The sequence below is a fragment of the Gigantopelta aegis genome, chromosome 1, assembly GCF_016097555.1.
Source record: "Gigantopelta aegis isolate Gae_Host chromosome 1, Gae_host_genome, whole genome shotgun sequence".
In the NCBI taxonomy this organism is placed as follows: Eukaryota; Metazoa; Mollusca; class Gastropoda; order Neomphalida; family Peltospiridae; genus Gigantopelta; species Gigantopelta aegis.
This window is the reverse complement of record NC_054699.1, coordinates 1508811-1528781: the sequence shown is the minus strand read 5'-3', so window position 1 is coordinate 1528781 and position 19971 is coordinate 1508811. Positions and strand designations below refer to the sequence as shown.

General features: G+C 40.2%; 1 protein-coding gene across 6 annotated transcripts in view; it reads left to right on the top strand.

The window, feature by feature from the left end:
- Positions 1–3131: 3131 nt before the first annotated feature.
- LOC121369005 overlaps positions 3132–19971 on the top strand; it is a 29386-nt gene continuing 12546 nt past the window's right edge. For 2 of the 6 annotated variants that reach the window (XR_005957544.1, XR_005957543.1), the window contains exon 1: positions 7284–7463. The gene's annotated coding sequence lies outside the window, so the exon portion shown is untranslated. Of the gene's footprint in view, positions 3272–7278; positions 7464–13353; positions 13464–18177; positions 18235–19971 lie in introns of those variants that run through there. The other 4 variants (XM_041493808.1, XM_041493832.1, XM_041493799.1 and 1 more) reach the window with 4 other exon arrangements.

Here is a 19971-nt window from a genome sequence, read left to right as displayed (position 1 = left end):
AGGGGCGTACGCCGTAGCGTGATCTGGAACTGGGGTGGGGGTGTTCGAATATGAACCGAGCGGACCCTTTTTCCTTTGGGCCACAATACATCATAAGTAACTACCCTTGGAATGGATTCATTAGAGAAAAGAATGTACTGTATATATCATGTGAATGTTTTAATTTTCAATTGCGAGACGAAGCAGCTCACCGGACACCGCCATTTTAATTTGCGCCCTCTACTAAACGTAGCCTAACTGTTAATGTCATCGAAACCTCTTACACTAACCGTGTAAACAGTTATGGATACGTCATCATACTTGTAACTAAATGTAGTCGTGATGCTAACCGTGTGTGATCAAAACGTCTCTACTCGCAGTTACGTATAACCCAGGTAACCCCTTTTCAGGTAAGTCTCTCTCTCTCTCCTGACTTGTGTACTGTCCTCTCCTCTGGACTGGACTGGACTGGACTGGACTGGACTAGTGATTAACGTGCCCAGTCAGAGCAAGCTGTTGTAGAGAACGCCTGTCTTGTGTACTGTCCTCTCCTCTCGACTGGACTGGACTGGACTGGACTAGTGATTAACGTGCCCAGTCAGAGCAAGCTGTTGTAGAGAACGCCTATCTTGTGTACTGTCCTCTCCTATCGACTGGACTGGACTGGACTGGACTAGTGATTAACGTGCCCAGTCAGAGCAAGCTGTTGTAGAGAACGCCTATCTTGTGTACTGTCCTCTCCTCTCGACTGGACTGGACTGGACTAGTGATTAACGTGCCCAGTCAGAGCAAGCTGTTGTAGAGAACGCCTATCTTGTGTACTGTCCTCTCCTCTCGACTGGACTGGACTGGACTGGACTAGTGATTAACGTGCACATTCAGAGCAAGCTGTTGTAGAGAACGCCTATCTTGTGTACTGTCCTCTCCTCTCGACTGGACTGGACTGGACTAGTGATTAACGTGCACATTCAGAGCAAGCTGTTGTAGAGAACGCCTATCTTGTGTACTGTCCTCTCCTCTCGACTGGACTGGACTGGACTAGTGATTAACGTGCACATTCAGAGCAAGCTGTTGTAGAGAACGCCTATCTTGTGTACTGTCCTCTCCTCTCGACTGGACTGGACTGGACTAGTGATTAACGTGCACATTCAGAGCAAGCTGTTGTAGAGAACGCCTATCTTGTGTACTGTCCTCTCCTCTCGACTGGACTGGACTGGACTAGTGATTAACGTGCACATTCAGAGCAAGCTGTTGTAGAGAACGCCTATCTTGTGTACTGTCCTCTCCTCTCGACTGGACTGGACTGGACTAGTGATTAACGTGCACATTCAGAGCAAGCTGTTGTAGAGAACGCCTATCTTGGGCACAGGTACCTGCCTCGGCCAGTTTCTTCGTCCAAAACAGGAAAAGGTTGGGGGAGGGTCGAGGAGGGACCGCCTGCACTGGCAGGTGCAAGGGAGCACCAGCAGCCCGACTGTGGTCGGTAGCAGGGTGTGTGGGGGTGCTATGGAATTTGGAATGTGCCGAAGGATTAAGTCCAAAGAGAAAGGGTGCGCGTTTTTGATGGAAGGAAATTAGGTGCAACAGGAACGGGCGATCTAGTGGAAAGGGTTAGGTGCTACGAGTAGATTTGGATATTAGTAGCCCGAGAGTAGCTCACGATTAAGACCTGGCCGGAGTCCTCTCTTCTATTCTGCATGCATCTTTATACCTTGTACTAAACCAACTTTTTTTCCATTGGATAGCTAATATCTGCAATGCAGCAAGAATTCCTCAAACAATACGCACGTGCAACATACCCTTCCTGATTAGTATGCCCATGCTTTAGTGAAATGTACATATTACACACACAGTAAAATAAAGATAGACTTGTCTCTTGTGTAAACATATACTCAACCGCAAATTGAACTAAATATATAATTACCAACCTTGACTTGTGACATATCTGTATTACATTGCATTACAATACAGTAAGTACATTATACTAAAAATTACATATCAAGTACATTTTCTTGTTTAGAATTTCGGAGGCGGAACGTATAGTAGCCCTGTGTTAAAGCGCTTGTCTGATGCCCGTCGGTGGACCCATTGGGCTATCCTTCGTTCCAACCAGTGCTCAGCCACTGGTGTAACAAACATCGTGGTGTGTACTATCCTGTCTGGAATGCTGCATATAAAAGATCCCTTGCTGCTAATCGTAAAGAGTAGGCCATGAAGTGGCGACAGCGGGTTTCCTCCCTCAATATATGTGTGGTCCTTAACCACCATGTCCGACGCAATACAACCATAATGAAATGTGTTGAGTGCATCGTTAAATGACTTAAAACATTTCTTCCTTCCTTCTTTCTGGTTTACAATGTTAGTATCTGCCTACGGTCATCCTAATGCTTGCAGTTGCTTCTAAGTCATTTTATTTGCAGCTAATCTATATTTTTCGTGCATAGTAGTTAGTAGTTAATCTCAAACGTGTTCAGCAATTACTGCCAGACTTGATCCATCTTAGTCAGTAGGGCGATCGCATCATGGGGCCGAATCATCTGCGTGGAGAGAGTCCACCTGCGCACGCGCCTGCATTGCTACTCATGAAAAAAATGTCGCGGGTTTAATCTCTAAGACTATATGTCCAATAACTGATGATTACTAAATAAGTGTGCTCTAGTGGTGTCGCTAAAACTTTTTTTTTTCTTTTTTACTTTTATTAAAACACAAAGGAATAGTGCTTATTAAATGGCAATTATTTCGACTTTTAAGTTTGACCCGGAACTCCGTGATTTAATACACCACAACCATACGGAATGGTTAACTGTGACCGATGTTTACCTCTTGGTGACAGCTGATGCTCTGTCGCTGCAGGTAGGAGAACGTTGCTTCACAACAACGACTGGGAATATGAGCACGCCAGATATCTCGTTAAACAAAGTCCTTTTCTCATACAGGTTTAATCAAATCTTGTTAATTTTCAGACACAATTAGTCGAGGATAGGCGACAAGGTCCGTGGAACGGGCTCTGCATCTGGTTACCAATAAAATCGATACCAATGCAAGCACGTGTCGACTGTAAATGAATTCAGCCCCAGGTTCAGCCTGCAAACGTTTCGCTAACGTTCGCAAACTATTTGGTTTATCGTGAAGCGCAGTCTGGCGGACGTTTTTCCGCTCGGTCTGGCTGAACGCAGCCCGGTTTGATTACATGTGCGCTGACTTACAAACATAGGCATACGTTCATTTTCTCGTTTTATCTTCTCTGACCTGTTACCTGTGCCGAGAGTCCTTAGGAAACACTTGATTACAGGTAAGTGTCCCCATCCATATTTTCCTTTTAAAGTTCATGAAAGTCTGTTGCGTTTAACGACATCACTAGAGCACATTGATTTATTAATCATCGGCTACTGGATGTCAAACATTTGGTAATTTAATCTTACAGAGGAACCCGCTACCTTTTTCCATTAGTAGCAAGATATTTATTTATATGCATCATCCCACAGACAGGATAACACATACCACAGCCTTTTATATGACAGTCGTGTTGCACTGGCTGGAACGAGAAATAGCCCAATAGGCCCACCGACGGGAATCGATCCCAGTTCCTTTTAAATACATAGTTGATTTTCGCTGTAGTACAAGGCGCACATTAAACGAATATCCCACACATTTTTTACGTCCGATTCGGATTAACTTTTGCTCGTTCTGGGAGAATCTTGAAGTAGAAATTTATACGTTCCGATGAGAGTTTCGATTTTGAGGTTGGTGTTTGTGTTCATGTGCACATAAAGAAAACCGATATTAAATAGTTGTTAAATGTAACATTAGCTATCTGTAGTGTACAGATCCCGATGAACGAGATAATAGGTGCATGGTCCTTATTTCATTTTCATTTTAACTTATTTTCGTGCCTATATCCAATTAAGATTCAAACACGCTGTCCTGAACACACACACACCTCAGCTATATGGGCTGTCTGTCCAGGACAGAGGGTTAGTGGTTAGTGAGAGAGAAGAGGGTGTAGTGGTCTTACACCTACCCAATGAATCGTTAAAACTCGCTCTGGGTGACAGCCGGTACCGGGCTGCGAACCCTGTACCTACCAGCCTTATGTCCGATGGCTTAACCACGACACCACCGAGACCGGTACTGGGCTGCGAACCCTGTACCTACCAGCCTTATGTCCGATGGCTTAACCACGACACCACCGAGGCCGGTACTGGGCTGCGAACCCTGTACCTACCAGCCTTATGTCCGATGGCTTAACCACGACACCACCGAGGCCGGTACTGGGCTGCGAACCCTGTACCTACCAGCTTTATGTCCGATGGCTTAAGCACGACACGACCGAGGCCGGTACTGGGCTGCGAACCCTGTACCTACCAGCCTTGTGTCCGATGGCTTAACCACGACACGGCCGACGCCTATGGTCCTTATTATTGCAATCCTTCATATGTTCATATAGTTGTAACCGACTGTGTAATCGAAAGTCGATCGGTTGGTGCCAACCAGTAATGACCGATCATTGATCACGAAATTCCAACCGATTCCCAACACTTTGTTTTCACTATTCGAGTCGTTTATTGATAATTGACATTACTTAGATTTTATTGTTCAGATTATTCATTTTCGTACATGTATCCGAAGTGTTTCTCATCATACTGGTGTTTCTCATCACACTGGTGTTTCTGATGCCACGAAATGTGGTTATGAGACCTACTGACTGCAGTTAGTTAAAGTTTGTTTTGTTTAACGACACCACTCTAGCACATTGATTAATTAATTAATTATCAGCTACAGGATAGCACATACCACAACCTTTGATATACACCAGTGGTAGTGCAATGGATGGAACGAGAAATAGCCCAATGGGCCCACCGACGGGGATCGATATCAAACCGACCGCGCATCAAGCTACCTACTGGGTTACGTCCCGCCTTAACCTGGTGATATATGCACCGTGTACACGTTTGGACTAATCCTATGACGTCATAGCCTGGCGTGTCTACACGTTTGGACTAATGTTATGACGTTATAGGCTGGCGTCGGCAATTAAATGTGCACTGTCTACACGTTTGGACTAATGTTATGACGTCATAGCCTGGCGTGTCTACACGTTTGGACTAATGTTATGACGTTATAGGCTGGCGTCGGCAATTAAATGTGCACTGTCTACACGTTTACACTAATGTTATGACGTTATAGCCTGGCGTGTCTACATGTTTGGACTAATGTTATGACGTTATAGGCTGGCGTCGGCAGTTAAATGTGCACTGTACACGTTTGGACTAATGTCATGACGTTATAGTCTGGCGTCAGCGGTTAACTGTGCACTGTCTACACGTTTGGACTAATGCCATGACGTTATAGTCTGGCGTCGGCGGTTAACTGTGCACTGTCTACACGTTTGGACTAATGTTATGACGTTATAGCCTGGCGTCGGCGGTTAACTGTGCACTGTCTACACGTTACTAATGTTATGACGTTATAGGCTGGCGTCGGCGGTTAACTGTGCACTGTCTACACGTTTGGACTAATGTTATGACGTTATAGCCTGGCGTCAGCGGTTAACTGTGCACTGTCTACACGTTTGGACTAATGTTATGACGTTATAGCCTGGCGTCAGCGGTCAACTGTGCACTGTCTACATGTTTACTCCGTTAGGATGTCACTTTAGTGAAGGAAGGAAATGTTTTTATTTAACGACGCACTCAACATATGTTATTAACGGTTATATGGCGTCAGACATATGGTTAAGAACCACACAGATATTGAGAGAAGAAACCCGCTGTCGCCACTTCATGAGCTACTCTTTTTCGATTAGCAGCAAGGAATCTTTTATATGCACCATGCCACAGATAGGATAACATATACCACGGCCTTTGATATACCAGTCGTGATGCACTGGATGGGGCGATAAATAGTCCAATGGGCCCACCGACGGTGATCGATCCTAGACCGACCGCGAAAACTTTACCACGGGGCTACGCCCCGCCCCCTCAGTTTAGTGATGCATGAAATGAAGTAATTTATACAGTGTATGTTTCACCAGTCTATTCCGCGAACTTTAACACCGGCGTTTGGTGGATATGTGTTGAGAAGCCATTTTCAAGGTTAATGCTTTTTTTTTAAATTTCATGTGAGATACGAGGTGTGGCAAAAAAGAAATGAGACTAATCGTTTAGCTTTGGCACTACCCACTATATGATCAAACTGCTTTTATGTTGTTTTATTACGGTCTTTCCTGGTTCCAAAAAGTGCTCAAGTGCTTGTTTCGGGTAAATATTAATTGTGTTACGTTCATTTTGATAAGACGTGTGTTATCGCCCTTGTCAGAAAATGAGTGAATGAATTTGGAACAGCGCATTAACATTAAATTTTTAGCTAAATCTAACAAAACTGCAACTGAAACATACAGTATGTTAAAAAAAAATTATGGTGATCAATGTCTCGTGCTCGGGTATTTCAGTGGCATAAAAGATTTTTGGATGGTTGAGAAGATGTGCACGATGACCAAAAATCAGGTCGACCAAAAACCACCTAAGCTGATGAAAACATTTTAAAAGTTCAAAAGCTAGTTTGTTCCCAAAACTGAAATGTTTCATGAAAGGAACCCATTTTGACAATGTGGAAGCCATAAAGAGACGTACGACAGAACAGTTAAAGGGCATCCCTGAAGAGGATTTCCAAAAATGTTTTGCTGCATGGAAGAAAAGAATGGAAAAGTGCATAACAGCCAATGGGGATTATTTTGAAGGAGATAATCTTTGATTTCTTCAGTTTTTAAATAACAAATGATTTATTGACATAGTCTCGTTTCTTTTTTGCCATACCTCGTATGTTCGACGGACGGTGAATGTTTGTGGAGCAATACCGTGCCTGTTTGGTTCACAGTATGTGTCGACACCAGCTTTGGAAACGATTTCCGTCTCTACCAATCAATTTGTTATTTTTGCACAGTCTAAGACGGGATTCGAACCCAAATTGCGTTGGGCATGGACGGTGCACTTTTAGTTTTGTACTAGAACAACTATTTGCTACACCAGATAAACGTGCATGTTAATACTCATAAAGTCCGAGTGTTGACGGTATGAAATCGAGATCGACTGAGATCGAGGGCACAAAACAAAGTTTCTAGGGAGCTCGGAAGTATGCTTCCCAGAAACATTTTAAAAATGAGATATCTTGAAGTGCAATTTACTGTATTCTACAAGTAATATAAATTTCTGCCATAAGATTTACGACCAATAATATTTTTGATTCACTATTATGTGAGCGCCTACAGCCCGCCGTGCCTGGTGTTTACATCTACAGAAAATAGTGCGTGACTCGTAACCTAGTTTTCGTCAGCGGATATTAATACTAAGTGTCATTCTTCTACAAACCTGTAACACATCTGGATAAATTTACAACAGAGTGAGACAAGCGTCTGTGATTTTGAAACGGGAAAATCTCTCCTAAAAAAAACTACTAGAGCTTGTCTTAACCGTTACTTCACAGAGGTACGTACGTTCGTTTTTAGAATTATGAAAAACGCCTTTGATGGTGCAGTCCTATTGTATATAAATAGATAAGCCCTTCCTCTCACTCGACTGGGCTTGGTCTAGCCCGAGTACTCTGACTGTAAGAGAGCTAGACGGACATTTGGACATAAACACGCTCTCATTACAGTCAGAGACCAACCTATGTCTTTTTTTTGGCAATTCCTGACTACCAAACGCAACACTCCGTCGCAACAATTACAAAGCTCGGCGATCTATTTCGAGACTGGGCGATTCCGCCTTGTGCAGCAGTTACAGGGGTCGTCTCATAAGAGGAGGCAGTACGTAGCACATACTTTTGCCGTATCCTGTCGATAACACCCCAAATGTATCCTTCAAATTCAAAATGGAATCAATAATGTGTAATTGTTTTGGTTTAATGACGTAATGAAATCCAAATTCATCCAAAACGGCATTAGCCAACTCTTCCATGTTGTAACTTCGCTTGATATGAGACGGCCCCTGTAACTGCTGCACAAGGCGGAATCGCCCAGTGCGCGATCACGTGGTCTACGTCTCGAAATAGATCGCCGAGCTTTGCAATTGTTGCGACGGAGTGTCACGAAGCGTAGCTGAATGTGGGTGCTGTCGGGTTTCTTTCTGTAGTAAGTGTATTAGTGATTAATATGTGGATTTTTATATATCACTTAACTCGAAAATGAGTGATGTAAAGGTATTTGACGTCAAACATAGGATTGTTGTGGTATTAGAGCGGGACTCGTTGCCTACCGTTTGGTAGTCAGGAATTGCCAAAAAAAGACATAGGTTGGTCTCTGACTGTAATGAGAGCGTGTTTATGTCCAAATGTCCGTCTAGCTCTCTTACAGTCAGAGTACTCGGGCTAGGCTTGGTCCAACAAGGTCACCGTTAATCGTCGCATGGTATGCTATTTACTATTCTCTCCACTGTACAAGTCAAAACGTAGCAGAGAAGTAAATTGACAAATCAGCATCGTGTAACCCATGAAGATAGTGCCTTTAAAATGCACCTCTTTTAGAATAAAATAATTTATGAGTTTATAAATAGGTAGGGCATTGGATGTTTGACAGGAATTGCACCTGGCTGAACAGTCGACAATTGTGTTGAATGAGATCTCACATACATTAGTTATTTGTGCATACCGAGTATGAATACATGGCCGGAGTGAAATGACTTCTTAGCAGCCGTGAAGCGACAATTCGGAGGGGGGAGGTGCCTCAAAAAATGAAATATCATTTCCAGATTTAAGCTGACATCACCTAGTTGAGATAATCTTGTTGCACAAAATAAGGACTGGCTATCATCAGTATATGTGTGATTCACATGGGAAAATTCTTTTTTAAATTTATGTTACTATGGGAACAGTGTGTTATTATTTACTATCCTACTACCAAACCCAGCCTCATGTTCACCGACAGCGAGCGACGCTAACGAACTATTTCACTAGTCTCTGGTGTAATCAGCTGTGGGCCCGTTGGGCTATTTCTCGTTCCAACCAGGACACCACGACTGGTGTAACAAAGACCGCTGCTGCTAAGTAGAAAGATTAGCCCATTGTTTGGCGGCAGCGGGTTTCCTCTCTCATTATCTATGCGGTCCCAGGCCCGTTGGAGGTTTTTTCTTTCTTCTGATATACTATAAAATTCAAACATACTTATCAAATAATGTCCATGAAGACACTAGGAACAAACTCAAACCTATTATGAGACAATCTCTAATTGTAATACCACTGTCTCGATTCCGGTCTGTTTTCATGACAACCAGTGTTCCACGACTGGTATATCAAAGTACATATAAAAGACTCCTGAATGTTGTTTTTTCGGTATAGGGGCAAAGGGTTTCCTCTCCTGCGCCGTTAATATAACCAAAACATTGTGTTGATTGGTGCGTCATCAAATCATTTCTTCTCCTAATCGTCGTCAGTATGACCGCGCTAAAGATTAAGCGCAATGCGTAACGACCAAATGACACTAGGAATCTAGTGCCAAGAAACGCTATATTCAGCAGTGTATTCTCTTTCGTTTTGTTGTTGTTTTGTTTGTTTGTTTGTTATTGTGACGGTACATGCTCTTAATTTCTTTTCGCTTGTGGCGATATTAATTGTTTTAGAAGGCCGTGTGCAGTTCCAAATGCACTTAGCCAGGTGGGCAACTTGTTACGTAATACTTCTGCGCGATGGTCGTCTAATACACACCCAGAGCAGGTGTGGAGGCCATGTGGCTAGTAGTTACGTAATATCTCCGGTAGTGCTGTTTATGGCCAGGGGATTTGTCGCGGATTGGCGACAGCCAGACTGACGATCAGAGAGAAATATACCGACTCTGGGAGAGGTGGAATATCAGATGATAGGGGGAGGACCGCCTTGTACCCCCAGGCGATATTCTGATTTTATAATAAATAGCTAGGGTTGAGAGATATCTGGGAGGAACCAAAAAGGAAGGCTTTCCGGGAACGTTGTCCGTTTGGACTTTGGTAAATATTTTATTTCTGCTCTGTTGTATAATCTTGATGTGATTGATGTGACTTTAAATATTTTAATACTGTATTATACCAATATTCTTTAGACAGTGTCTTTGGTCATCTGACGAAGTAAATCGTAGTCTTACTGGTCTATATTTATACGAGTATTTGGTAATATAAAGCTTAGCCAGTCATCCTAGAAGACCTAGGTAAACTGTAGGTTATTGTCTTTATTGTGATAGGTACCAGTATTAATTCTGTGTTACAAGGTTACTGAATGAGTAGTTAAGGGTTAATTAAAAATTAACCAGTTAGGAATAGTGTTGTAATTCCTTTATTAATTAAGTTCCCCTAGAAGTGTTTCTCAATTATCATACGTGTGGGCGTTGTGTCACGGTGAAGTGATTAGCATATTGTGTAAACTAGACACCTAGAGATTAACTAATTAAGTGATCAGTTCTGGGTTGTTATTATTGTTGTTATTAATTAACTACTGCGGCTGTACATTTGTCAGCGTAGGTTAATACAGATTCCAAAGTGTATTTTATTTTTGTTGTGTTTTCTAGTGAACTAAACGTGCTATAATAATATATACTTTATATAAGATCGTATCTCTGATCATACCTAGACGAGCCAAAGCGGTTTTGAACTGCCCGTTACAGAGAGATCTAATAGATATACAGTTAGGAGAGATATTTGGACAATCGTGTTTTATTCAGTTACGGGTATTATAGAATCCCCGTGACAGTTATTTATTATTATTTTGTTTTGTTTTGTATTTTACCAAACCAATAAGTAAATTGCTGTATTTAAAGCCTTTGAATGTTGAATGCGGCAGGTACAATTTAGTGACTAATATTGTACACTATCCCTGTTGGGAAAAATGACCATGTTTATATATAGTTGATGACACGAGGTGCTCGATAACTTGTCTTAATATTACACAATATTATTATATAACATTTAGTGAAATATCTTCAAATATCAGTGAAATAAAAATGTTATCAGTCACTCAGTGACCATAATGTTCACATTTTACAATCTGATTAAAATTAGCTCTACTGGGTCTACCCTGGTAGATCTAACAGCATTGCGTCGACTCCCATGTCCAGGTGGCATTTCATCTATAAATAACAATTCAAATATCGACCAATTACACTTCGCCGTTTATAGCGTTATTCGGGAGCATACAAATTCTAAAAATATCGGGCGAGACTATTTATGCAATAGGCGAACTTGTTGGTCTGTTTCAACATTGAAAAAACAGGGGCAAAAGTGCAGTAATAAACTCTGGATTGTATACTAGTATAAACAGATTTTATGGCTATACCATCACAGTTGTGTTTTTTTCGTCTTGGAACGAATTTTATATTAAATTTTATATTGAAATTAGTTTCCGGCATACCTCGTAATTCACCCGAATAATTTCGTATACCCTCGGCATAATCCCGAATGTTTTCAAATTCTTTTCAAATCACTGGCATGATTTTGCAAGTAACGTTTTGATTGGTCGAATGAAAGGTCAACTGGACATGAGCTCCAACGGGCTACTGTTAGATCCAATGTAATAGTGGAGCTAATTTTAATTAGATTGCACATTTTAGAGTGAAAATTTCAATATTTCACTCTAAAATGTGTTATCGTCACTGTAGAAAGCCGGAACTATTTTGCTGCTGGCATTTTAAAAATAAAGGTAAATTGCCAAAAGTTATATAATAAATAGAAAATTTCATGTTTTTGTCAAATATGATTTATATCTCATCTCGTGAAGTTTGCAATCATATCACACTCGTCGCGCAAGCGCCACTCGTGAGATATGATTGCAAACTTGAGATATAAATCATATTTGACAAAAAACATGAAATATCCTCTATATATAAAAACGTTTCATTGAGGTGAGTTACATCTGTCCAGGCGCGTGTGAAAGATTTTTAGTCGGGGACGGTGAGCGCAGTTTATAGCGAGGGGGAGGATCGAAACATGCTCCCCCCCCCCCCCCCCCCGGAAAATTGTTTGAAAACAAAAACGAAAATTTACTTGAGTATGGGGAGTTCAACCCCACAACCCCCTCCCCTAAACACGCGCCCGCTGTCTCCCTCCAGACGACGTTTCCCTTCCAAGTACAAAAACGTCACAGAAACAAAACGCTTCCAGAGACACCACAGCATCGTAAAGGTCTAAAATTAACGAGCTACTCTCGATTCGCTAATATCAAAACCTATATTAGCTCGGCCATTTACCTTTCGACCGACCGTTCAACATTGCGCCAAATTCCCTCAATCAAAATTGCGCATCCTTTTCTCTTTGGCATTTAACTGCTCCATTCAAATTCCACAGCACCCCCACCCGCCTGCTACCGATTTGATCGGGCTGCTGGTGCTCCCTTGCACCTGCCAGTGCAGGCGGTCCCTCCTCTCCCCTCCCAACACCTTTCCTGTCATGGACGGAGGAGCCGGCTAAGGCCGGCTCTTATGCCCACGACAGCCGTGCGCTACAACAGCTTGTTCTGAATGTGCACGTAAAACCCTATGACATGACATGACATAAAACGCTTCCAGTGAAACACAGCGGTAACCATTCCAGTATTGTGTTCAGTGGCGGCGGTCAGCGCTAAAAATAACAATGGAGCAATTCATATCCATGAGTAACAGTTTCAACTCATCTAAGTAATAATTATTGGCCTTATAAAACTCCAAAACAGCAACTAGTCACTGTCTGAAAACGGGAAGACCCTAATTTCGCTGTTCAGAAGCCAAGAAATCGCGTCTAAGGCTATCTAAATAATAATTTTAAAAAATTCTTCAGTTACAATACTATGCAAAATAATTGTTAAAATAATAAAAAAATATTGTTTAAAGATGGCTAAATTTGCCAAGAAATCACGTTTAAAACCATCGAACAAAAAACATTTCACTCTGACCACTGTCCCATCCCATACTTAACCAGTGATAGTTGGTGCATTTAAGGTAGGCTAAATATAAATAAAATAAAATAAAAATTTGGGTTAAAATACTATGCAAAATAATCCTTAAAATGGTTTTAAAATTGTGGTTTAAAAATTACTAATTTTGCGATTCAGATGCCAAGAAAAGGCATTTAAAGCCATCCAATTTTAAAAGTTTGCTGGGAAGCCCCCCCCCCCCCCCCCCCCCGCCCCAAACGGTCTCGGGTTTTTAAAAGCGACTCTGATCATTACCCCTCTCCACCCTCGACTTAAAAACGCTCCAACGGTATTGGGTCCTTATTCCTTAACCATATGTCCATACGACCGTGTTGAACGAGTCGTTATAAATGTATAAAACATTCATGTATTCTTCCGCGCACAAATCACTTTTATCGAACGGTTTATCCTGCTGGGTCTGGCTGAACTCGGCCGAGGCCAAAGCTCACTGTAATGCGTTACATCGTCATGTTGCAATCAATACGGCTTTCGTGTTTAGCAAAGAAGGATGTACGAGGATGTGTGTGTCTTTTGGTGGAAAATAACCCATGAGCCCACTGGTGGAGGAGGTGGTTGTGGTGGTGAGTAATTGAGTATACAGGCGCGTGAGCAAGGCATTTAGTTGGAGACTCTAGACGGTGGCGAGCGAAACTTATAGGGTGGTCGAGTCATGCTTTTTATATATTGAATAAAAAAGAGGAAAATGTGCTTGAGCAGGGGGTTGGGGAGGGAGGGTCGACCCCCGTACCCCTCCTGCACATGCGTCTGTTAAGCTGCTGGTGCTGCTCCTATTTTAGCTGCTCGTGTCTGCCTTGCTTCTTGAGGTTTAGTTCGTATACTATGTCGTGCCATTTCATTTATTTTCTCAAATTTTAACAGAGATGGATCTTGCAGACACCAATAATCGATTGGCTTCGTTTTCATATCAAGCCTGTAGGAACTGGAGGGGATTGCTGGTTGCGCCCCCCCCCCCCCCCCCCCCCTTCTCCCCACACTCGAGAACGAAAATATATGTTTTTTGTCCAACTTTATATGAATATATATATTTTTAATAAAAGTGGCTTGTGTACTCCACCTCTAGAGACTTTGTCCCTCTCGCTAGAGATCCCCCCCCCCCCCACCTCCCCACCACCATCACCACAATCACCACCACCACCACCACCACCACTCCTCCAGATATCGTTTATACGATCCTGCATATCCGTTGTAAAAGAAAACAAACTGTTGGTATTTTAATAATTTATTTTCAATCTCCTACAATACACTCGTGGGCTAGTGGTAACGTGCTCGGCTGATGTGTGGTCGGTCTGGGATCGATCCCCGTCGGTGGGCCCACTGGAACCACGACCGGTATATATATCAAAGACCGTGGTATATGGCTTTCCAGACGGTTCGACCTCTGGATGTTTCATCCACAGACGATTCGTCCACCGTACAATTCGTCCACTCACCTCGGGACAATTCGTTCACTCCATTACAACATTTAGGCCAATAAATGTAAAATTTGATTTCTTAGCCATTGAAATGGTTAATTATTTTCATTTTGTGTTAAACTACTAGTATATGAAACAAACTAAATTTTACTGGCACTATCAACTTGAAATAAGTCGATTTCTTTTGGGTGAAAACTTAATTCAAACTGTGAAACCGCATTAATAGTGTTGAGCGTGTATTGTTAATTCACATTAGAGGCCAGGTGTAAAGGGAATGGGTAAAAAGAAACAATAGGCTATACCAGACAAGTCGAAACGTCGAGATTATCTTTACTGATAACAAAACATCTTTCAATAAATACCATATACATTATTACAATCTGCACCTAACCTCTACTCAAATTTCTTCAACCCTGTACCTCTTTGTACAGTCATGAATTCTCTCTTCATCTCTTCAGCTATACTCTCCACAAACAATATATGTGTGTGTGTGTGTGTGTGTGTGTGTGTATGTCTGTCTGTCTGTGTGTGTGTGTGTGTGTGTGTGTGTGTGTGTGTGATTAATTTTGAGAGCTCGTTCAAAAATAGCGTCATAAATAAATTTGTGGACGAATCGTCTTGAGTTCAACAGTGGACGAATTTTTAGTGGATGAAACGTCCAGAGGATGAATCATCTGCATGCGGGTATGCACTGTCCTGTCTGTGGGATGGTGCATATAATAGATCCCTTGCTACTAATGGAAAAATGTTGCGGGTTTCCTCTCTAAGACTATATGTCGTATTTCCAAACGTTTAGACATGCAATAGCCTATGATTAATACACCAACGTGCTCTAGTGGTGGCATTAAACAAAGGTCCAACTAGTGCACCACAACTGAATAAAAGCCGTGGTATGTGTTTTCCTGTCTGTGAGATGGTGCATATAACGATCCCTTGCTGCATTAGGAACAATGTAACGAGTTTCCTCTGATGACTATGTGTCAGATTTATCAAATGTTACACATCCAATAGCCGACGATTAATTAATCGATGTGTTCTAGCGATATCGTTAAACAAAACAAACTTAAACAAAGGAAACTTCAACTTACAATTCATCCTGTTTACACACTGAGCGACAACAACAACAACAAAACACTTTATTACTCCATTGGTCATATTATATGACATGACGGAGAAAATATTTGTCATAGAAAAAAAAAATAATAATAATAATAATAATGTAACACTCGAGGGATATGGTAGTTTTCTGCAACACAGTATTTAAATTTTAAGAAGTTATTTTAAAAATGATTGTTACAAATTGAGATAGATTTCTTAATACTGGCAAACGTTAAACAGTTCGAGAACTTTTAAAATATTTGGCCTGAACAAAAAATTTGACTTAATATATTACTTAAAGATAAAAAGATAATGATATTCATCACCTAATTCATTTTGGTTACAAAAGGTACATTTTCTTTCTTCTCGTGGTCAATTTTCCCACCTGCCCTTTTCAACAAGGAGTTGATGCTTACCTAATCTCAGTGTTATAATAGGTATTGATTTTCGCTCAGGTAACAAGAATCACTTTTCCCATTACCACAGTTTTCGATGTATTTTTCGTGTTGGGGTGTCGTTAAACATTCATTCATTCATTCATAGGTAACAAGAGTAGGCACTTTTCTAAATTAATATTACATTTAATAATACGATAAAAGAGAGCTATATGGGGGAATTTGATACTATAGCGTGTCAATTTTGAACAAACTGATCAGATATTATTTGTTTGATAATCGATTTAAGGCGGTTTATATTAGGAACAGATTGAGATAACCATAAATAGTCCGAAATCCTCTTAGGAGGTTTTAATATATTTTAGCCATTCATAATCGTGGTTTTTCGAGTCAGATAAAAGTAAATTATACATAATTACTGACATTTTATGTTGTTTATCAAATACAAGTTAAGCCCAATATATTATAATTAGCTGTCTTATTATACCTGAAATAGGTTGTCTATCAAGTTTTCCATATAACATATAATGGGGTGTACTTCTTTTAACATTCAATATATATTTTAGAAAATCCGTCTGGACCTTTCTGTCATATCTAATTTACTAAAACCCCGTATTTAAGTAAGAATAGGAAGTATTGTTTGATCAGAAAGCAACAACTGGCAATCCAAAGGTAAATTCAAATTTCTTATTCTAACCTTAAGTAAATGTGTTGATTTGTTTGGGGTTTTTTTGTTTGTTTTTTTGCCTCATTCATTACGGCCGTTTTAGCAGTAAGACCTTTTTCTTAAATACAATACCTTAATATTTATACTGGTCGACTATACTGGTCACACTATTAAAGGAGGACATTATTATTATTATTATTATTATATAGTTTTACTTAATGTTAACAATTCATCATCTGGTATCTCTATTCCATTTTTATTTATTTTAAAGTTTACATTACATCTTTTAGATCCAAATACTACAATTTTTGTTTTGTCAACATTCAGTTTCAATTTCCATAATTTACAATACTTATTAAAATAATCTAGGTTTTTCTGTAAATCATCAACATTATCTGCAAATAGTAAGGTGTCATCAGCATAAAGGAGGACAATTATAGTTTTACTTAATGTTAACAATTCATCATCTGGTATCTCTATTCCAGTACATGTTTTTTTCAAACAAATATTTTTCAAAGTCATTTAAATACAGAGAAAAAAAGTATCTGTGATAAATTTTCTCCTTGTCTAACACCAATTTTGCAGTTATCAAACGGGGAATTTTGATAATTAAAATTAACACAGGACTTTATACCTTTATACATATTAAATATAAATTTAAAACATCTACCCATGATATTCAATTTGATTAATTTCTGCCATAATACTATACGCCAGACACAGTCAAATGCTTTAGAAAAATCTATAAAAATACAGTATATTTTATTCTTTGTTGCCTTTAAATACTCAATATGTATATACTGTGATTCTAATAATAAGGTTTTTTGTGTTTTTTGTGGGTGTGTGTTTTTTTTTTTTTTTTTTTTTTTTTTTTATTATTTATTCTATCATTTATTCTGAGGTAAATGTTTTTCCTAAACAACTTAACACTGTGATTGGCCAATCGGATTCAGGTATCATTGCATCACCTTTTTTATAAATAGGTTTGACCATGCTTAATAACCATTTTTCAGATATATTGCCCGTTTCAAAAATAACATTAAAAAGTTTGTGATAAACGGGCAAAAACAATATCTATAAATATTCTTAATATATTCATTAAGACGTACATGCCGGGTTATAGTGATACGATACTGGCAGTCAAACAGCTTTCAACAATAGCAGGTCATCTTACAAGATATGCTGTGACCCCAATTTATCTACGATTTGTTTACATTAGTCTGCATCCTCAATAGACTAGTTAAAGACGCTATGCACAGTTTATTATTGGTATACACGCGTGACGGTAATGTGTCACTGGCGATGACCGGGATCACGCTCACGGCCCACCGCCCACGCCAGGGATTACCACTTTCCCTCCATTTAATTACTTTTCACACCTCGACGGTCAGTGTTGTTTTAGGGCAGAGGTTGGTGCCGGCCACGCTGGAGTTTTAGAGTAAGGTGTTAAGAATGCATCCAGGGAAATATACATGTTCCTTCGCGAATACACTATCACACCCAGTATTTTTTACAGAATGTTTTAATACCTAGGGTGAAACACCCACCCCATCCCTTTCTTGTCCTGGACGGAGGAACCGGCTGAGGCCGACACCTGCGCCCAGAACAGGTGTGCGCTACAACAGCTTGCTCTGAATGTGCACGTTAAACAATCTGACCTGACCTGACCTAGAATTTTTGTTAGATCGGTGATTCACGTCTGGAACGCTCCAGGCAACGCATGTCTACTGAACAAGCTATATTTGTTCAGTTGAACAAGGTAAATACATTTTCACTGCTCTGTTATATGTAACCGTGTACGTATTTTGATTGTGACAACTAATATGTTTTAGTTTTGTGCTATATCCGTATTCATTTAGACAGTGTATCCGGTAATCGTACAACGTAAATTGTAGACTTCACTGTTCTAATGGTTTATAACGAATAATGTGGTAAGCTAATACACAACTGGTATTCTAGAGATCCTGGGTAAAATGTAAGTTATTATATTTATCAAATGATTGTAAAAGTATTAATTACTAAACAGACATGCAACACGGAAGTAAATATGGCGATCTCGCCACAGCGTGTCCCAACACAAAACTAGTAGTATATGTGGTATAGCCCTGTAGTTTTGGCACAAAAACATGCTGATAATGACAGTAGATATATAACTTTGCCTAACGATGAAAACAAGTCCTGGCGAACTCGCCCGGGGCGACTTCGCCAGGGCGTGATCGACACGGGGCGAGATCGCCAGGCTCCAGTTGACTTACCTTGTCAGCGTTTAACCTGTCACACGAGGGCGCGTGCTTGGGGTATCTATTATTATTATATTGCTTTTATTGGATGTAAGCCGTTATATGTTTTAGCGCAATATACCAATTGGACAGTGTATTGTTTTTATTTTTTGTTTAGTAAACTGAACTTGCTAAACATATAAATATAAGATCTTATCCCTGATACCCTTAGAGTCGAGCCAAGTCGGCTAGTAATCTATCCGAGACCGGGAGATATTATAATATGTAAACGTTTAGGAGAGATTTTGATAATCGTGTTCTATCCTGGATCGGTATTTCTATTTCGTATTGCCAGTATAACGAATCCGGGTCGTTTCGCCCTAAAACCATTTCGAACACTGCGTTGTTTCACCCTTAGTCCTATTCATCCAGGGTTGGTTCGCCCTAAATCTCATTCGTACAGAGTCGTTTCACCCCCCAAAATAAATATATTTATTATAGTTTTGAAGTTGGGTTTTTTCTGTTTATTCATAAACAACTATTAGGTAATTTTCTGTCTTTGGATATTAATGCCTTATAAGCTGTTTACTTTCTGTCGGCTGAAGGTAGTCGAAATCAACACACCGTATGAATACACGTAGTCAAAGCTCTTTAGAAAACATTTGCCGAATCACCGAAACCATGTTATCACAATGCTTTGAACGTATACGAAAAACCACCATCGACACTAAGACGCATTTTTTAAAAGTTTAAACATATACACCGTATATTAAACACGAATGCTTTAGATCATTTATTCTTCACCTGTTATCACACAAAAGAGTTGTGGGTAAATTTTAAAACCTGGTTTGTGATCAAAACGTGTACTACCGTGAATTTAGTAACTCAGTTAACCTCCAGCCTTCCCCTTATTGATAAGGATATATAGGGGAATGAATGAATGTTTAACGACACCCCAGCACAAAAATACACATCGGCTATTGGGTAGATATGATGGGAAAGGCTAGAGGAAAGTCTATGTAATGTTTTCGCAATCGTCGACAAGACAACCAAATGGTGGCCAGCTATTGTGTCTAAAATATCAATGTTTTTCTAAATCTGATGCCACAGAGCTATAGTTTGGTTATTGTTGAGTCCAGTCGTCACATTAAACTTAAATGTCGTTAAACAGTACCTGATGCCACAGAGCTATAGTTTGGGTATTGCTGAGTCCAGTCGTCACATTAAACTTAAATGTTGTTAACCAGTACCTGATGCCACAGAGCTATAGTTTGGGT